The sequence below is a fragment of the Delphinus delphis genome, chromosome X (assembly GCF_949987515.2).
Source record: "Delphinus delphis chromosome X, mDelDel1.2, whole genome shotgun sequence".
Taxonomy (NCBI): Eukaryota; Metazoa; Chordata; class Mammalia; order Artiodactyla; family Delphinidae; genus Delphinus; species Delphinus delphis.
Window position 1 is genome coordinate 34,407,054 of NC_082704.1, and position 9,697 is coordinate 34,416,750.

At 42.2% G+C, this 9,697-nt stretch overlaps 1 long non-coding RNA gene across 1 annotated transcript; it reads left to right on the forward strand.

Annotated features, from left to right (window-relative positions):
- Window positions 1-1,637: 1,637 nt before the first annotated feature.
- On the forward strand, window positions 1,638-2,542 carry LOC132418718 (uncharacterized). The gene is made up of 3 exons (XR_009518031.1): window positions 1,638-1,694; window positions 1,911-2,087; window positions 2,527-2,542. It is a non-coding gene; the product is annotated as an uncharacterized lncRNA (long non-coding RNA).
- The last annotated feature ends 7,155 nt before the right edge of the window (window positions 2,543-9,697 follow it).

A 9,697-nucleotide genomic window follows, 5' to 3' on the forward strand; every position in this document is an offset into this window, starting at 1 on the left:
TTTCTCAGCCCCTTTCTTCTTCTCTTCTTCTTCTGGGACCCCTATAATTTGAACGTTGGTGCCTTTAATGTTGTCCCAGAGGTCTCTGAGACTGTCCTCAATTCTTTTTCATTCTTTTTTCTTTATTCTGCTCTGTGGTAGTTATTTCCACTCTTTTTCTTCCTGGTCACGTATCTGTTCTTCTGCTATTGATTCTTTCTACAGTATTTTTAATTTCATTTATTGTGTTGTTCATCATTGTTTGTTTGCTCTTTAGTTCTTCTAGGTCCTGTTAAACGTTTCTTGTATTTTCTCCATTCTATTTCTAAGATTTTGGATCATCTTTACTATCATTACTCTGAATTCTTTTTCAGGTAGACTGCCTATTTCCTCTTCATTTGTTTGGTCTGGTGGGTTTTTACCTTGTTCCTTCATCTGCTGCATATTTCTCTGTCTTCTCATTTTGTTTAACTTACTGTGTTTGGGTCTCCTTTTCACAAGCTACAGGTTCATAGTTCCCATTATTTTTGGTGTTTGCCCCCAGTGGGTGAGACTGCTTCAGTGGCTTGTGTAGGCTTCCTGGTGAAGGGGACTGGTGCCTGTGTTCTGGTGGGTGGGGCTGTATCTTGTCCTTCTGGTGGCAGGGCTGTGTCCAGCAGTGTGTTTTGGAGTGTCTGTGAACTTAGTATGACTTTAGGCAGCCTCTCTGCTAATGGGTGGGGTTGTGTTCCTGCTAGTTGCTTGGCATGGGGCTTCTAGCACTGGAGCTCATTGGCCATTGGGCAGAGGTGGGTCTTAGTGTTGAGACGAAGATCCCTGGGAGAGCTCTCACCAATTGATATTACATGGGGCTGGGAGGTTTCTGGTGGTCCAATGTCCTGGACTCGGCTCTCCCACCTCAGAGGCTCAGGCCCAACCACCGGCCGGAGCACCAAGACCCTGACAGAAGCACGGCTCAGAAGAAAAGGAAGAAAGGAAAAAAAGCCAGACAGAACCCTAGGAAAAATGGTAAAAGCAAACCTAAACAGACAAAATCACACAAAGAAGCATTACATATACACACCGACAAAAAGAGAAAAAGGAAAAAAATAAAAATAAAATAAATTTTAAAAATTTTAAAATAAAAATAACAATAAAAAATTAAAAACTGAGGAGAGCAACCAAACCAATAAGCAAATCCACCAATGATAATAAGCACTAAAAACTAAACTAAGATAAACATAAACCCAGAAACAAATCAGATGAAGAAAGCAAACCCAAAGTCTACAGTTGCTCCTAAAGTCCACCGCCTCAATTTTGGGAACATTCCTTGTCTATTCAGGTATTCCAGAGGTGCATGGTACATCAAGTTGATTGTGGAGATTTAATCCACTGCTCCTGAGGCTGCTGGGAGAGGTTTCCCTTTCTCTTCTTTGTTCGCACACCTCCTGGGGTTCAGCTTTGGATTTGGCCCTGCCTCTGCGTGTGGGTCACCTGAGGGTGTCTGTTCCCTGCAAGGACAGGAGGGGGTTAAAGCAGCAGCTGATTAGGGCTCTCTTGCTCACTCAGGCCGGGGAGAGGGAGGGGTATGGCAGTCAAAATTGGAATGCGGGGCAAGCCTGCAGCTGCCAGCATAACACTACAACAGCCTGAGGCATGCCATGTGTTCTCCTGGGGAAGTTGTCCCTGGATCACAGGACCCTGGCAGTGGTGGGCTGCACAGGCTCCTGGAGGAGGTAGGGTGGTAGTGACCTGCACTTTCACACAGGCTTCTTGGTGGTGGCAGCAGCAGCCTTAGAATTTCATGCCCATCTCTGGGGTACAAGCTGATAGCTGTGGCTTGTGCCCATCTTTGGAGCTCACTTAGGCGGTGCTCTGCCTTCTGTGGGAACACAGGGAAGGAATCCCCTCTCCTCGTGCACCCTTGAAACAATGGTCTCTTGCCTCTTCAGCAGCTCCAGACATTTTCCCGGACTCCTTCCCAGCTAGCTGTGGCGCACTAGCCCCCTTCAGGCTGTGTTCACGCAGCCAACCCCAGTCCTCTCCCTGGGATTTGACCTCCGAAGCCGGAGCCTCAGCTCCCAGCCCCCGCCTGCCCAGGCGGGTGAGCAGACAAGCCTCTCAGGCTGGTGAGTGCTGGTCAGCACCGATCCTCTGTGCGGGAATCTCTCTGCTTTGCCCTCTGCACCCCTGTGGCTGCGCTCTCCTCCGTGATTCCGAAGCTTCCCCCCACCCTGCCACCTGCAGTCTCTCCCTGCGAAGGGGCTTCCTAGTGTGTGGAAACCTTTCCTCCTTCACAGCTCCCTCCCAGAGGTGCAGGTCCCGTCCCTATTCTTTTGTCTCTCTTTTTTCTTTTGCCCTACCCAAGTACGTGGGGAGTTTCTTGCCTTTTGGGAGGTCTGAGGTCTTCTTCCAGTGTTCAGTAGGTGTTCTGTAGGAGTTGTTCCACATGTAAGTGTATTTCTGATGTATTTGTGGGGAGGAAGGTGATCTCCATGTCTTACTCCTCTGCCATCTTGAAGGTCTCCAAATTTTACATTTTTTAACTATTGGCTGCCTTCTACCTAGGAACTGCCTTTCTGCAGCAGACCTTGGGCTGGAAACCACCCAAGAAATGTTCATGGAAAACGAGGAGTTAAATTCTTAGGTGGGCAGCGTCACCTCTTCTCAAAACGTGATTTATTGAGAAATGCATTTAAACACAACATTACAGTATGTTTTGTTTGGAGACTGTATGTATATTAAGATGTCAAAAGCACTTTAACTATGTGTAATGTATCAAAAAATAGAAACTGCTTTCATGTGATGTTTGAAATTCTTACATTTTGTACTATAAAAATAAATTCACTTATTTACATAATTTTATATTTTGTTTCTAAGTGATAACATTAGAAAAAGGTGCTGCTATTTCTCCACACCTTCTACATAAATAATATAGCAAATGTGTTTAATTTTCCCCCCAATAAATGTAGAGCCAAATTGTATATAATTGTCACTATGCTTTCAATTTTGTGATTGGTGTTTGAAGCATGAGAGATAGCTTAATGTACCATGTAAATTTTTTGGATTAGAGGTTGTCACTTAAGAATCTGGTAGAAGAGCAGCTTCAGACAATGCATCAACTGGCTAGGGCTGTCATAACAAAGTGTCATAGACTGGGTGGCTTAAACAATAGAAATGTATTGTGTCAGAGTTCTGAGGGCTAGAAGTCCAGATCAAGGTGTTGGCATGGTTGATTTCTTCTGAGTCCTGTGTCCTTAGTTTTTAGATGGTTATTTTCTACCAGTGTCTTCAGATGCTCTTCCCTCTGTGTCCTAATCTCCTCTTTTTATTGATATAAGGACACCAGTCATACTGGATTAGGGCTCACCCTATTATTGGCCTCATTTTAACTCAATTACCTCTTGAAAAGGAGCTATCTCTAAATACAGTTACATTCTGAAGTCCTGGGGTTAGGACTTCAATATATGAATTTGGAGGGAACTCAGTTCAGCCCACAAGGGACAAATTTTCAAAAGTGCTGCCATTCTTCCCATCCTTATTCACTTATATTTCAACAGCAGTCTTTCTTATGTTTCTTGTCTATTAGCCAACAATCCACTGTAGGCATAAATGGAACAATACATGACTATCAACAAAACCAACTTCAAAACCACATAATGATCCAACCAACAGGCTAGCCACTAACTGCCAAGTGGGCTCACTACCTATGCTCTAGAAGTTATCAAACTGTTCTCTTTTTAAATGAACAATTTTAAACACTTTTAAATATTGATTTTGTAAATAGAAATTGAAAAAAGATGCCATTACTGGCTTTAATGATGTTAAACTGTGGGTTTGTGAACCGCCTCGTGGGAAATGCAGCCCAGATCCAGACTTCATATCTTCTCCATAGCTGAGTCACCCAGTGTTCATTAATTGCTTTCCACCTGCCCAGGCTCTGGACTTGGTGCTGTGCAAGAGACCTTCACTTATGCATCTCATTTAGCTGCTCTAACAAGGAATTGGGTCAATTCTTGGGTACCATGAACTTCACTCTAAAATCCTAGAGGAAGGGTTTTTGTCTGTTTGTTTGTTTTGGCTGTGCAACAGGGCTTACGGGGTCTTAGTTCCCTGACCAGGGATCGAATCCGGGCCCCCCTGCAGTGGAAGCGTGGAGTCCTAACCACTGGACCGCCAGGGAAGTCCCTGAAATCCTAGAAGAAGGTTAACAGTAAAACATAATAAGGCACCAGGACTGGCAAGTACCATAGCCCCTTAAAAAGCCCAGAAGCTTCCCCATATAAGTTGCCACAAACATCTCCACCTATTTCCTCATCCTCCTGTAATTAGACTTGCTGTTCTTCAAGCATTACCATTTGAGAAAAAAAAGGGAAAATAATTACTCAATTTTCTTTCTGTTTCATTTAATTATTGGTTTTGCTACCACCAATTTCTGTTATTTTCTTTGGCTAAGATTCAGCATTTCACCAACATTAAAGGTTAAATAAGCTCTTGTGGGCTGGACTTGGAAGCAAATCATCATTTATGTCATTGACTCCCGGGAAAATGGGATCTGAATTCCAAATTACTATTTACTACATTTTTGGAACCAGCTCTGTTTGTAAGCTTGGAACTGCTCGCTTCCTGTCTGACAATTACCAATTTAAAAAGAATAGGAATTCAATAAAATATATTTAACATTAAAATTCTACTAAGCATGGCTGATTCTTTCTTTGAGAGTTCAGGAAGCCCTTCAGGATCTTGCCCTTGTTCTAAACAGCAATTGAAGTGCTGCAGGAGTTCTAGGAAAGTGTGCTGACCTCAGCACTTCCCTAGAAGTGGGCAACCCCTCAGCCCAAAATGGGCTGAACCTGGTCTCAGAATTTCACAATCATTTCAGAAGCTGCTACTTTCCCTTAAACTGAGAGGGTCAATCAAGATCATCTGTCCACGCTCAGTGGAGTTGGTTTCGAGCACTTTTCTGGCCCTGGTCGAAGATACCCAAGACTCAGAAGACATAGCCAAGACGTAGTTTCTGCTCAAGATGTTATCTTTTATGAGTAAGCTTAGATTTTTACAATGGGCAAGTTTTACGCCTTCGTATCCTCTAGCTTTTCTCCAGTTGTATTTTGGGAGACCTAGGATCTGTCTCTTTGTTGGCTTTTCCTTTTTTAGTGTGTTGGTCACCATTATGATCCATGGCAGGCAGAGTAGCAGGACATTTTGGTAGGGCTTTGGCAGGCTCATATTTTATTTTATTTTATTTATTTATTTTTAAAATAAATTTATTTATTTATTTGTTTATGGCTGCATTGGGTCTTCGTTGCTGCGCACGGGCTTTCTCTAGTTGCTGCGAGCGGGGGCTGCTCTTCGTTGCGGTGCATGGTCTTCTCGTTGCAGTGGCTTCTCTTGTTGCGGAGCATGAGCTCTAGGAGTGTGGGCTTCAGTAGTTGTGGCACACGGGCTCAGTAGTTGTGGCTCACAGGCTCTAGAGCGCAGGCTCAGTAGTTGTGGCACATGGGTTCAGTTGCTCCGCGGTATGTGGGATCTTCCCGTACCAGGGATCAAACCCATGTCCCCTGCATTGGCAGGTGGATTCTTAACCACTGCGCCACCAGGGAAGTCCTGGCAGGCTCATATTTTAAATGGCAAAACCAGTTCTAAAAACTGCCGTAACAGAAGTTAGCTCATTACTTGAAGGTTTTCTCAGGTGATCCCCACTACTAAAACATTTCTTCTGTGCCTCATTAAAGCCCCCCTCTGTGTTCTGTGCTCAGCAAGCCATGGGTACAGGACACTGTTTACTGGGTACATTATATTCACTTGACAAATATGCAGACATGTAGACAAGATCACGATGATTGAGGGCTTAGGCAATGTGGCAGCTGTAGCGAGTATGGTGTAGGCTGCATTGTCCAACAGACAAAGAAAAAGCAAAATCGGGCACACTTGGGAGCATATTTCACAAGCCAAGCCAAGAAAGGTGGCTCCCTTCCTAGAAGCTCTGAAGCCATGGCGACTGTAGTTATTTAGTAATATTTTCTGGAATATACTATTTAGTGATGATGTTCATTAAATGGTGTGTGGGGGCGTGTCTCAGGAAAATTGGAATCTGACTCCTAAACACACCTCTTGTGAAATAAAGCTGAACTGGTTTGAGGGAGGTGTAGGAAAAGAAGTGGCAACAGATATAGGAAAAGACACAAAGAAGGAAAATAATAGAAGGAAGAAATAGAGAAATAACCGAAGCAACATGAGGGTTTTTTTGTTTTTTTGTTTTTTTTTTTTTGCGGTACGTGGGCCTCTCACTGTCGTGGCCTCTCCCGTTGCGGAGCACAGGCTCCGGACGCGCAGGCCCAGCGGCCATGGCTCATGGGCCTAGCCGCTCCGCGGCATGTGGGATCTTCCCAGACTGGGACACGAACCCGTGTCCCCTGCATCGGCAGGCGGACTCTCAACAACTGCGCCACCAGGGAAGCCTGAGGGTTGTTCTTTTTGATTAAAAATTTTATAGTACTTTGACACAAGACATTACTTAAGCCACTGGAATCAGAAATGTCCTTTCCTTTATCCTCAGACTGGATGTTGCCTGGTGATCCAAATTAGAAGGTTTTGTGATTGTCTTTTAATTGAAAATATCTTGACATCTTTGAAATCTTTCTAAAGCATTCAGTTATAGCCCATCGAAGTGACTTAATTTTAAAATAAAAGACAAAAATAATTTGCTGAATAATTAATACAGCTTTGAATGACTTTTCTCAGAAGTCCCTAAGCACAGGATATAAAATGCTATTTTCTGGGTCACAGTCATCCATGAGCTGTGGGGGCCAATCTGCACTTGGAGTTTCACAGTCCTTGTGTGGATCCTACTCATGCAGCCTAGTGTTTTCTGAAGTTGTAACTACTGGCACCTAGTCGGCTCTTTATTAGGTCATCCCGTATTTTCATCTCTGTCTGCAGAGAGAATCCCAATCTAAAGTGCATTCACAGACAAGAGTTTTACGGACAAACGCACCTAAAATATGTGGCAACTTGATTGAGTCGTGGTTAAGAAACAAACACCACAACGGCAGTTTACAGACTTCTCTCCCACTTCAAATTTTGAGCTCAAATATTGCGTCATTACCTTCAAAATTCACTGCTGCAGAACAGAATAAGAAAAAAGAATGAAAAGAAATGAAGACAGCCTAAGACACCTCTGGGACAAAATTAAACGTAACAACATCTGCATTATAGGTGTCCTAGAAAGAGAAGAGAGAGAGAAAGGACCAGAGAAAATATTTGAAGAGATTATAGTCGAAAACATCCCTAACATGGGAAAGGAAATAGCTACCCAAGTCCAGGAAGCGCAGAGAGGCCCGTACAGGATAAACCCAAGGAGAAACATGCCAAGACACATAGTAATCAAATTGGCAAAAATTAAAGACAAAGAAAAACTATTGAAAGCAGCAAGGGAAAAACAACAAATAACATGCAAGGGAACTCCCATAAGGTTAACAGCTGACTTCTCAGCAGAAACTCTACAAGCCAGAAGGGAGTGGCATGATATACTTAAAGTGATGAAAGGGAAGAACCTACAACCAAGATTACTCTACCCAAGAAGGATCTCATTCACATTCGAGGGAGAAATCAAAAGCTTTACAGACAAGCAAAAGCTAAGAGAATTCAGCACCACCAAACCAGCTCTACAACAAATGCTAAAGGAACTTCTCTAAGTTCGAAACACATGAGAAGGAAAGGGCCTACAAAAACAAACCCAAAACAATTAAGAAAATGGTCATAGGAACATACATATTGATAATTACCTTAAATGTGAATGGATTAAAAGCTCCAAACAAAAGACACAGGCTTGCTGAATGGATACAAAAACAAGACCCATCTATATGCTGTCTACAAGAGACCCACTTCAGACCTAGGGACACATACAGACTGAAAGTGAGGGAATGGAAAAAGATATTCCATGCAAATGGAAATCAAAAGAAAGCTGGAGTAGCAATACTCATATCAGATAAAATAGACTTTAAAATAAAGAATGTTACAAGAGACAAGAAAGGACACTACATAATGATCAAGGGATCAATCCAAGAAGAAGATATAACAATTATAAATATATATGGACCCAACATAGGAGCACCTCAATACATACGGCAACTGCTAAGAGGTATAAAAGAGGAAATCGACAGCAACACAATGATAGTGGGGGACTTTAACACCTCACTTACACCAATGGACAGATCATCTAAACAGAAAATAAATAAGGAAACACAAGCTTTAAATGACACAATAGACCAGATAGATTTAATTGATATTTATAGGACATTCCATCCAAAAACAGCAGATTACACTTTCTTCTCAATGCGCACGAAAAATTCTCTAGGATAGATCACATCTTGCTTCAAAAATCAAGCCTCAGTAAATTTAAGAAAATTGAAATTGGGTTTCCCTGGTGGCACAGTGGTTGAGAGTCTGCCTGCCGATGCCGGGGACGTGGGTTTGTGCCCTGGTCCGGGAAGATCCCACATGCCCCGGAGCGACTGGGCCTGTGAGCCATGGCCGCTGAGCCTGTGCATCCAGAGCCTGTGCTCTGCAACGGGAGAGGCCACAGCAGTGAGAGGCCCGCGTACCGCAAAAAAAAAAAAAAAAAAGAAGTCAAAGAGGAAATCAAGAAATACCTAGAGACAAATGACAAAGAAAACATGATGATCCAAAACCTATAGGATGCAGCAAAAGCAGTTCTAAGAGGGAAGTGTATAGCTATACAAGCCTACCTCAAGAAACAAGAAAAATCTCAAATAAACAATCTAATGTTACACCTAAAGGAACTAGAGAAAGAAGAACAAACAAAACCCAAAGTTAGCAGAAAGAAAGAAATCATAAATATCAGAGCAGAAATAAGTGAAATAGAAACAAAGAAAACAATAGCAAAGATCATTAAAACTAAAAGCTGGTTCTTTGAGAAGATAAACAAAATTGATAAACCATTAGCCAGACTCATCAAGAAAAAGAAAGAGAGGAATCAAAGCAATAAAATTAGAAGTGAAAAAGGAGAAGTTACAACAGGCATGGCAGAAATACAAAGCATCCTAAGAGACTACTACAAGCAACTCTATGCCAATAAAATGGGCAACCTAGAAGAAATGGACAAATTGTTAGAAATGTATAACCTTCCAAGACTGAACCAGGAAGAAATAGAAAATATGAACAGACCAATCACAAGTAATGAAATTGAAACTGTGATTTAAAATCTTCCAACAAACAAAAGTCCAGGGCCAGATGGCTTCACAGGTGAATTCTATCAAACGTTTAGAGAAGAGCTAACAGCCATCCTTCTCAAACTCTTCTAAAATATAGCAGAGCGGGGAACACTCCCAAACTCATTCTACGAGTCCACCGTCACCCTGATACCAAAACCAGAAAAGGATGTCACAAAGAAAGAAAACTACAGGCCAATATCACTGATGAACATAGATGCAAAAGTCCTCAACAAAATACTAGCAAACAGGATCCAACAGCACATTAAAAAGATCATACACCATGATCAAGTGGGGTTTATTCCAGGAATGCAAGGATTCTTCATTATATGCAAATCAATCAACGTGATACACCATATTAACAAACTGAAGGAGAAAAACCATATGATCATCTCAATAGATGCAGAAAAGCTTTTGACAAAATTCAACACCCATTTATGAGAAAAACTCTCCAGAAAGTGGGCATAGAGGGAACCTACCTCAACATAATAAAGGCCATATATGAC